At 39.0% G+C, this 10,269-nt stretch overlaps 1 long non-coding RNA gene across 1 annotated transcript in view; it reads right to left on the bottom strand.

Annotated features, from left to right (window-relative positions):
- Positions 1 to 6,841: 6,841 nt before the first annotated feature.
- LOC125918937 (uncharacterized) overlaps positions 6,842 to 10,269 on the bottom strand; it is a 47,385-nt gene continuing 43,957 nt past the window's right edge. Inside the window, exon 4 of the long non-coding RNA XR_007456624.1 lies at positions 6,842 to 6,933. This is a non-coding gene — a long non-coding RNA (uncharacterized LOC125918937). The remainder of the gene's footprint in view (positions 6,934 to 10,269) is intronic.

The following is a 10,269-nucleotide window of genomic DNA, read 5'->3' as shown; positions in this document are numbered from 1 at the left end:
GCTGTCAGCACAGAGCCCGATGTGGGACTCAAACCCATGAACCGTGAGATCATGATCTGAGCCAAAGTCAGACGCTTAACTGACTGAGCCACCCAGGGGCTCCATCTTCTACACACTTTAAAAAATGGTGGCAAATATATATATAACATAAAATGTACCATTTTAACCATTTTTAAGTATATAATTCAGTGGCATTAACTACATTCACAAAGTTATACAACCATCACCACTATCGTCCAATTTATTTCTATCTTTTTCTTATTTCTGGCTACTTACTGAAGTATAGCCATTCTGAGAGCTCCTGGTGGACAACCTTAATTGCAAAAACTTTCAACTAAAAGTTTGAAAGCATTCACAACAAACTGTTATATTTTCTATAAATTACTTTTATAACGGAGAGCTTTCTACCAAGCCTAGACCAAGGCAATGGAAGATCTGATGACTTCAGGGACCTACTAGTTTAATCAAGAAATAACAAGTGGTTCAATAATTGTTGACTGGGAAAGGCTGTGACAAGGCCAGATACACAACTCTTCTCCTTTGCCTGAACCCGCTTTCTACCTAGCCAACTTCTCTTTCCTTGTCTCCTTATTTTCAGCTAAGATTAGAAGTATTTGTCTCTTTGAAACTAGCTAACTAGAGACAAAAGCATTTGTTACAATAACTGGCTGATACTGCCCCTGCTTATAAAACAACCTCGACTGTAAAACGCCCCAGCTATAGCTGGTTTACCCTTGCCTATGAAAGTCTAAGCCAATATTACCCTGCTGAGATACTCTGATCTGAATAAAATCAATCTCCTTACTTGTGTGGTTTTTGTTTTTGACCACTGCAAAGGAAGACTGCGTGCTAACAGGAAGTTACACTTAATCAAGATAAAGCCATCTTTTCTTTTTTGTTTTTTAACTTAAAAAAAAAGTTTATTTTGAGAGGGAGAGAGAGAACAGGAGAGGGAAGAGAAAGAGAGGGGAGGGAGAGAGAATCTCAAGCAGGCTCTGCACTATCAGTGCAGAGCCTGATGCAGGGCTTGAACTCACAAACTGTCAGATCGTGACCTGAGTCTAAGAGTCGGCCACTTAACCAATAGAGCCACCTAGGCACCCCAAACCATCTTTTCTTAAAAACTTTATTTTACACACCCAGTCATTACTTTGCAAGATGTAGGAAGCAAAGAATATATTTATCAGAGCCACCATAAATGATTTATCTTCTTCATAGGGCCTAACAAACCTAAATCATATGAGGTGCATAAGGAATTGAAAACTTGACTTTAGTACTCCTGGGAAATATTAATTAAATCCTCAGGAATTCATCCAGAGAGATCATCTTATCCAGAATCATTAAAAGAAAGCTAAACTCTTTGTTTAGCTGTCTAAATTGCTCTCTCACCTCTTAGCTATTGACCTATGAGACAGAGGTTGGGGTGTGTAATGAGGCATCTTGTAAAATACATACCATTAGTTTATGAATCAGAAAATCTGAATTATAGTTCCAACTCTGGTGCTAACTAACTTTAGCAAGTAAGTTAACCTTTAAGCATTTGATTTTTTTCTTTAATATTTACTTATTTATTTATTTATTTTATTTTATTTTATTTTATTTTTTTGAGAGAGAGAGAGAAAGAGCACAAGCCAGGGAGGTGCAAAGAAAGAGGGAGACACAGAATCTGAAGCAGGCTCTAGGCTCTGAGCTTTCAGCACAGAGTCAGATGTGGGGCTCAAACTCATAGACTGTGAGATCATGACCTGACCTGAAGTCAGACACTCAACTGATTGAGTCACCTAAGCACCCCTTTTCTTTAAAAAGTCAAGGAGTTGTACTAGATTGCTTCCAGATCTCTTTGCATCCCCAAACTATAGCATTGTACAATTAGCCTATAATTAGCAAAGCACTTTTTTCAAGGAAACCTAGACTCTAGGCTTTATTCTTTCACATTTATCAGGTCACTGAGCACGACTTTTCATTTCTAGTCTAGTCACTTGCTTTCTCCTTTTTTGTTCTGTTTTCTTCCTTCCCTTCTTCCTCTTCTCTCCTTCCTTCCCTCAATCCCTTCCTTCCCTTTCTTTTCTTTTCTTCTCTTTTCCTTTCCTCTCTTTGCTTTCATCATCATAAGGAAATTCATTATTTCACATAATGGAAGTCCAGATGTAAAGTATTCTATCTTTTAGTTTAATGCAACAAATACAAAAATGTTTGAGATTCCTTGGGGAAAAGGAAAACTTGATCTTCATTACCCATAGGATGGCCTAGGTATGGCTTGGGGATGTAGGTGCCTTTAGGGACCACCCTAGGTAAGCACACTAATAATGGTTACTTTTTGCCCACTAAGTTTAGAAATAGCCATTTAAATAAAGCTGCCACCTGAGTCCTCAGTCTTCTAATCCTCCCCCGGGGTTTATTAAGTTCAGTTGTTAAGGGCTCTTTTTACAAGGCAAATCTTTATGCTTCCCCATCTCACCTTACTAAGATCCCACAAGAGGACTCCACTATTTCCAATCCAGTGAATTAAGACAGAGAAAAAAAGAGCAGAATTATTCAAAAAAATATGACAGAAATTTGTGTTTCCCAAGAGAATTAATTTTGTCAACAAGTTAAGTTCAATCAAATTTGGATCCTCATTTACCTCTTCTTAAATCTTTTCCCATATCCAACTTGTCCTTGGTTTACTAATTCTTACCTCAATAGATAGCCTATTATATCTCAGTCTTTATTCCTGTTTCAATCCAGGCTTCTCACTGCCAACTCACATACCTCACATATGCCATAATATGGGCTGTGGGAGGAAAAACATGATATAATCTTGACCTTATGAAGCTTGGAATTTTAGAGGAAGCGAGACATATAGATAGGAAGCTATTATAAATCAGTACAAAGAATTGTTTTGAAAATGAGAATTAATGATAAAAAAAATGGAAGCTCCCATCACACGCCATGAGCATTGAAAGTTTTTAAACTGAAAAGACAGGAAGCATAAAGAAGACAAGGAAATTTGAAACTATAGATATTTACATTTGAAGAATCTCCAAATTAAAAGACAAACTAAAAACAAAAATTTAAACAACATGACAAAACTAAATATCCCTACATAGAAAACTGAGTATTAGAAAGTTTTTAGGCTCCTCGAAGAAAGATTGACAGTTCTACAGCCATGAAAACAGGATAACCCTCTTAAATCAATTTGCTTTTGTGAACATGAAAACCAACCAATCAGAGACAGCCCAATATTCCTGAAAGCCATCTAGTCAGCAAGGTGTTGGGGAGGAAAATTTTTTCTCTATCATTCAAGATTCATCTGGCTGGTCTAAGAATTAAATTGTCATGAGAGACATTAACAGAATTAAAAAGAAAAACCCACAAAGTTTAATTAGGTGCACACAGAGGTCCAACGATAAAATTGAGACACAAAGAAATGACCAAGACAGGCAGTTTTTGAGGAATTGATAAGATGAGAAAAACTGGGAGCTTCAATTAATAAGGAATTCTAAACAGAATTTGGGCTGAGATAGTAAATTAGTAGAAGTAACAAGGTTTGTCTATATAGGCTTCTTCAACACTGAATTCCCATCTCTGCTGATAAGGATACTTCTTTCAGTCTTCAGGTAAAGGGTTGGGGAAGTATCCTTCACATGGGAGATTTATTTCCTGCATTCAGGGAGAAAAGGGGTCAAGATGCCTTTCTTGCACTGGCTGCTTTTCAAATAATTCAAAATAATCATTATGCCCTTGTGCCATATTTTGGGGTGGTTTGCCCTGGGGCCCCACAAAGGCTTGCCAGAATAACCCACTCTCTTCTTTGTAACTAGGACAAGCCACATATCTAGGGGCTGATGTAAACTTACTCTTGCCTCTATAATCAAGACAACCACTAGACAAGTGCTTCCCATGAACCTCATAAGACAATTTGCTTTCTTCAAGGATACTGTGCCTGAATAAGTACAATATTCCCCTATTTAAGTAAGTCATAAATTTCTCTACAGATATTAAGTAGTAATCCCCACCTTTGATGGAGGGAGGTATAACTATGCAAAAATGCCATTAAATGTGCAAATGATATGAGACAGTAATTCATAAAGGAGGAAACCCAAGTGCCATCCCCCAGTTCAAACTTACAGGTAATCACAGAAATTCTAAATAAAACATTATACTTTTTTCTCCCAAAAGATTAATGTTGGTAAGGGTTTACTGAAATAAACACATTTTTTAAAGTAATTTCTACACCCAATATGGGGCTCAAACTCACAACCTCGAGATCAAGAGTCAGATGCTCCACTGACTGAGCCAGCCATGCACCCCCACAATAAATTTAAAGCCTTGAAAATCTTTATTTTACTCTAACTCAGGAGTCTTATTTTTATCCCATCTTCCTCCAGAGAAAGAAAGAGAAAGGGAAAGAGAAGGGGAGAGGAAGAGGATGGGGCGGGGAGGGTAGGGAGGAGAGAAGGATAAAGGAGGAAAAATGGGAGGATGGGGAGAAGGACAGAAAGGAGAAGAAGAAAGTTGATGAAGAAAAAACATGATTTATGAACAAATCTTTGCTGTGATAATAGACATATGAAAGATGTCTTTCATGGTCATTTGACCATGTTTTGATGGTCAAATTTATATAGTTACATGGATGAGTAAGCCAAGAATAGTCATATTCTTTTCTTTTTTTGTTGTTGTTTTGTTTTGTTTTGAGAGAGAAAAAGAGAGAGATCTCATACAAGTGTGAGCAGGGGAGGGGCAGACTGTGAGGGAGAGAGAGAATCCCAAGCAGGCTCTACACTGACAGCATGGAGCCCAAAGTGGGGCTCAATTTAACAAAGGAACCATAAGATCATGACCTGAGCCAAAATCAAGTCTCAGACACTTAACCAACTGAGTAACCCAGGTGCCCCTAAACCTTTCTTAATTCTTCCATGCAGTCTATAAATGAATTTTTAAAATCCAATCTTCTTTTAACAAGTAAGGCATCAAATCATCTACCTTTACTTTATGAAATTAGTTACGTAAAAATCTGTGGGAAATCAATCAGCCATTCACTGGGTTAGGAGATCATAGGGAACCCATTGCAAAGCAGAACACTGCTTTCTGGCTGTGCTGAAAACAGCACACCAGGCTTCACTTACCTAGTTAATGTATACATAGGGGGAACACCACTCTTCGCTTATATAGTTAATGTATGTATATCTAGGGGTTAGGTCCCGTCAGTGCTCATATATTTCTTAGATCATGTTATCACATGGAATATCTTACTCTGTTTTCTACAACTGCTCTTTTGAATTCTTGGGAAAGCCTTAACGTATTTTTCTGCATGTTTTCATATGTTCCTACTGACATGTAGCACACTGATGTATTGCATATTGTTTACCTAAACATATGCTTAATAAATACAGGAGCTTGAGAGCAATTCAGGGAGACTTCCCTTGGCCTCCCTCTCATCTCTCTTGACTTGCATAGAGTCTTGAGTAATTCTTTCTGCAGCCATGGACTTTAAAGAACAAAGCCAAAAGCCGAACCCACAAAAATCTACCATCCTAGTTTAGGCTGTATTTACTTCCTACTCTTTTTTTTGTCTTCTTTTGGATTAATTTTATTATTTTTCCTACTAGTTTGGGAGTTATATATTCTATTTGTTTTGGGGATGTGGTTTTTGTTTTCGTTTTTTGTTATTGATTACCCTATACATTGCAACGTGATCATTTAAATTACAATGTCTGGGAGCACCTGGGTGGCTCAGTCGGTTAAGCAGCCGACTTCAGCTCGGGTCACGATCTCGCGGTCCGTGAGTTCGAGCCCTGCGTTGGGCTCTGGGCTGATGGCTCAGAGCCTGGAGCCTGCTTCGGATTCTGTGTCTCCCTCTCTCTCTGCCCCTCCCCCGTTCATGCTCTGTCTCTCTCTGTCTCAAAAATAAATAAAACATTAAAAAAAATTTTTTTTTAAATTACAATGTCTGAAGTTAATAAATATCTTTATCTCCTCCAGAAGATGGACCTGACATATATTACTTTGGATTTTTTTATTTTAAATATACATATCATTAAATGTCATCATTGTTTTATAGTTGATATTTGTTTAGATTTATTCAAACATTGGGGCACCTGGGTGGCTCAGTCAGTTGAGCACCCGACTTCAGCTCAGGTCATGATCTCGTGGTTCATGAGTTCAAGCCCCGCTTCGGGCTCTGTGCTGATAGCTCACAGCCTGGCGCCTGCTTCGGATTCTGTGTCTCCCTCTCTCTCTGCGCCTCCCCCACTTGTGCTCTGTCTCTGTCTCTCTCAAAAGATAAGCATTAAAAATATTTTTTAAAAAATGTATTCAAACATTTACTACTTTTTTTTTTTTTTTTTACCTTTGTTTCTTCTTGAACTTAAACTTTTCATCTGGGATCAATTTCCTCCTACCTAACTTTTTCCTATTTTAGAGACTCAGTTTTGTCTGAAAATTATTTTATTATGCTTGCATTGTCTCTTTTTTTAAAATTTTTTTAATACTTATTTTTTTTGAGAGAGAGACAGAGTACAAGCAGGGGAGGGGCAGAGAAGAGAGGGAGACACAGAATCTGAAGGGGGCTGCAAGCTCTGAGCTGTCAGCACCGAGCCCAATGTGGGGCTCAAACTCACAAATTGGGAGATCATGACCTGAACCGAAGTCTGACCTTAACCAACTGAGCCACCCAGGCACCCCTAAAAAAAAAAGATTTCTGAATGGAAATGATAATATGTTGAGCCAAATGATTATAAAAATATCACAGATGGTAAACGCAGAATGCAGCTAAATAATAGAAATTTATAAATTTAAAAAGCTTGTATTAGGAAGTAAATACAGTAAACTGGGAGAAACATAGCAAGACCTATTTGTTTGGATTCTTCTTCTTGTCTCTTTGTCCTTGGAGTAAGGGCACTCCTTTCCTTCAGCATAGGGAAAGCTCCTCTCATATGATGGTTTTATGACCTTTGTAGGGGAAGAGGACAGAGGAAAGGTCAAAGTGACCTTTCTGTTTCTGTTTTCTCAAACTCCTTCAGTTCAAAATATTCAATATGCCAGCATGTCATATTTATAGGTAGCATGTCCTAAACCCCAAAATGAGAAAAACACAAAAATAAATCCAACTTAAAAGGAAGTTATTTTAAAAGAATACACAAGTCTGGCAAGAATAAGAGAGAAATGTGAACAGACACTTTACCAAAGAAGTTATATGAATGGCAAATAAGAACATCACTTAATCATTGGGAAATGCAAAATAAAACCATGAAATACCACTTCACACCCGCTAGAGTGATTCAAATTAAAAAGACTAATAATATCAGGTGTTGGTGACAATGTGGAGCATTTGGAACTTTAATTCATTGCTGGTATGAATCTCAAAAGTATTATGCTGGATGGAAAGAGTCCAACACAAGTGATTATACTGTATGATTCCATTTACATAAAATCCCAGGAAAGCAAGCTATATAGTGACAGAAAGCAGATCCACAGTTGCCAGAGACCAGAGTAGGACAGATTGATTGAATGAGCACCTGGCTGGCTGTCAGTAGAGCATGCAAGTCTTGACTCAGGGTTGTGAGTTCAAGCCGCAAACTGGGTGTAGAGATTACTAAAAGAGAGAGAGAGAAACTAGAAATAAGAGCTTAAGGAAACATGTGGAACAAACGTAGGTGAGTATAAGTTGGTGTGCAGTAAAGCTCAGGTCTTAGTGTTACAGGAGGGTGGGAGAGACGCTGGTCCTTGTCTCATGGAGTTGAAGAATGAGTCTCTCAGACAGGAGAGAGTGAGGAAAGCGATAGAGTTTGTTGAGCGAAAGTACAAAGCTCTGAAGAGTGAGAAGGGTCCCCGACTGGGTTGCTGCCAAATGTTTTTCTCTCTTTTTATTGGTACCTTATCAGGAACTGGACAACAGTTTGTGAGACTATTCATGGCACCTAGCATGGTCAGGTCTGGAATGCATTTATCCTTTTTTTCCAAAACCCGCCCACAGCTATAGCCTCCCACCAGCATGGTAGACACTGTGAGGAGTAGGAGGGCTGAGGGCCCCTAAGGTGAGCCTTGAACTCTAGGGCGTGGCCCAGGTGGAGCCACTGCAGCTGCAATCAGCCTCAGGGAGGGTCCCTTATCTATCCCTGCCTACTGCTAACCCTTTCCCTACTTATTGAGGTCTTGCTGGTGACACAATGATGGGATAATCTACTGCAGTTGTTTTCAATTTTCTTTATTTTAAAGCTTATTTTTATTTATTTTGAGAGAGTGAGAGAGCGAGCAGGGAGAGGCAGAGAGAGAGGGAGATAGAATCCCAAACAGGACCCAAGCTGTCAGCACAGAGCCTGATTTGAGGCTCGAACTCACAAACCATGAGATCATGACCTGTGCCCATGTAAAGAGTCCTTCACTCAACCCCAAGTGAGCCACCCAGGCTCCCCAGTAGTTTTCAATTTTCAAGTTACAACCCATTGGTCAATTCATAAAACCATAACCATATGGTGGTGGGTTTTGACCAGAATTTTTAAAAAACGAAGTGGAATCAAATGGACTAGAATATAACAGAAAAGAGTAGACTATGAAATACCAGAATTCATTGCAAGATTGTCTTGCCATTACCTTGTGAAACTTTTCTTTCAATTATATATGCACCTATGTCTATATTGGGTGGTGATACAAAATTGAACTTTATGCATTTCCAACAAAGTTGAAAAAATGTTGAAACATACACACATACACACACACACACACACACCCCACATTGACTTAGGAATTAATGTAGGAAGGGGTCTTGACAACACTGATCCTAAAAAGAACAAAAACATACTGAGGATATGATCAATCTGTATATTTCACAAAGGAAACAATAACAGAGGTAAAGTCATGCAGACAATGAGAGGAAAAGCTGAGATGAAACATTAAACTGCAAAACCATTAGCAATTATTGGTGTCCTATGTAGGGGTTGCTTAAATAATAGGGAGACTTCATAAATGATCACCCACATGAGGTCACCACTGAGAGTGAAAGCAGAAACCAAGACAACAGGTCAAACGGGGATCCTGCCAGGCAATTGAGGATATACTTAAAAACACATACTCACCAATTAACAGTTATTTTTTAAGTATGAAGAATGAATGAGTGTTAAAATTGACCGTCTAACTACAATGTTTCATCACCACCACTGAGTTATTAAGGGCTTTTTCAGTGTCTGCCTTCATTACCACAGCTTTGCCTGACTCTGTCTGCCTCCACTAAACCTATCCTTGTCACAATTAGGATGACTCATCTAGTTTAAAGTTTAAACTACTAATCTGATTGTGCCACTGTGATATTGCGATTTATTAAAGAAATATCTATTTCTTTCTGTCTACTGATCCTGCAAAACCCTTGCAATTTTCAGTATTAAGAGTTTTAGGGGCATCTTTTGTTTACAGTATTGATTTGGGTTCCCAGTTCCTGAAATAGCTCCAGGGTAAGGAAGAAGAAATGGGTGCCATTTGTTATTCATGTAACAATCCCCTTTCAGCCACACCTGAGTTCACGTTAATGAGACTTTTGGAGTGCATCTAAGAAGGGGGCTGATTGCCAGTGGAACAAACTCTGTGATTAGAGGGTTGGCACTTTCAGTCTCTCCTCACTAACCCCCATCTCCGGGGAGGAGAGAGGGGTTGAAGGTCAAATCAGTCCCCAACGACCAAGGATTTAAGCAGTCCTGTCTGTGTGATGAAGCCCGGGCCGCAGGGGTATGTGAGGGTGCTGAGAGTGGTCCTCCTAGAGAAGACACAGAAGCTAGGTGTACTTCCCCACCTTCCCCACATGCCCCGCCCCATGTAGCCCTTCATCTGGCTGTTCATCCGTATCCTTTAATGCCCTCTGCAATAAACTGAGCAAATTTGAAGATCTAATTGGCTTTATTCAATACGTGAATTGGACAGCATCCTTCCTAGCAAATAGATAGGCTTTCTGAGGAATTGTACCAAACACAAGGTTTTCTAGGCAAAAAGCAGGGGAGCAGGGAAGTTATTAGCAAAAGAAAAGGAAGGTTGTTTTAGGGCTTCTGTGTTTTGGGGGGAAGGGAATACAGGGACTTATGGAGATTATCTCACAGGTGCTGATCAGGACATTTCAGATCAACTGCTTAAAGGTCACATTTATTTCTGGGAGAGGTTCAAACTGCAGTTAAGTTTTGCTGTGCTGGGGGCAAGTGACTACATTTGGGGCTCACTGTTTCTTTCTTCTTTTTTTATGAAATTTTCTTTCTTTCTTTTCTTTCTTTCTTTCTTTCTTTCTTTCTTTCTTTCTTTCTTTCTTTC

The sequence above is a fragment of the Panthera uncia genome, chromosome B4, assembly GCF_023721935.1.
Source record: "Panthera uncia isolate 11264 chromosome B4, Puncia_PCG_1.0, whole genome shotgun sequence".
Classification (NCBI taxonomy): Eukaryota; Metazoa; Chordata; class Mammalia; order Carnivora; family Felidae; genus Panthera; species Panthera uncia.
This window is presented reverse-complemented; position numbering and strand designations above follow the sequence as displayed.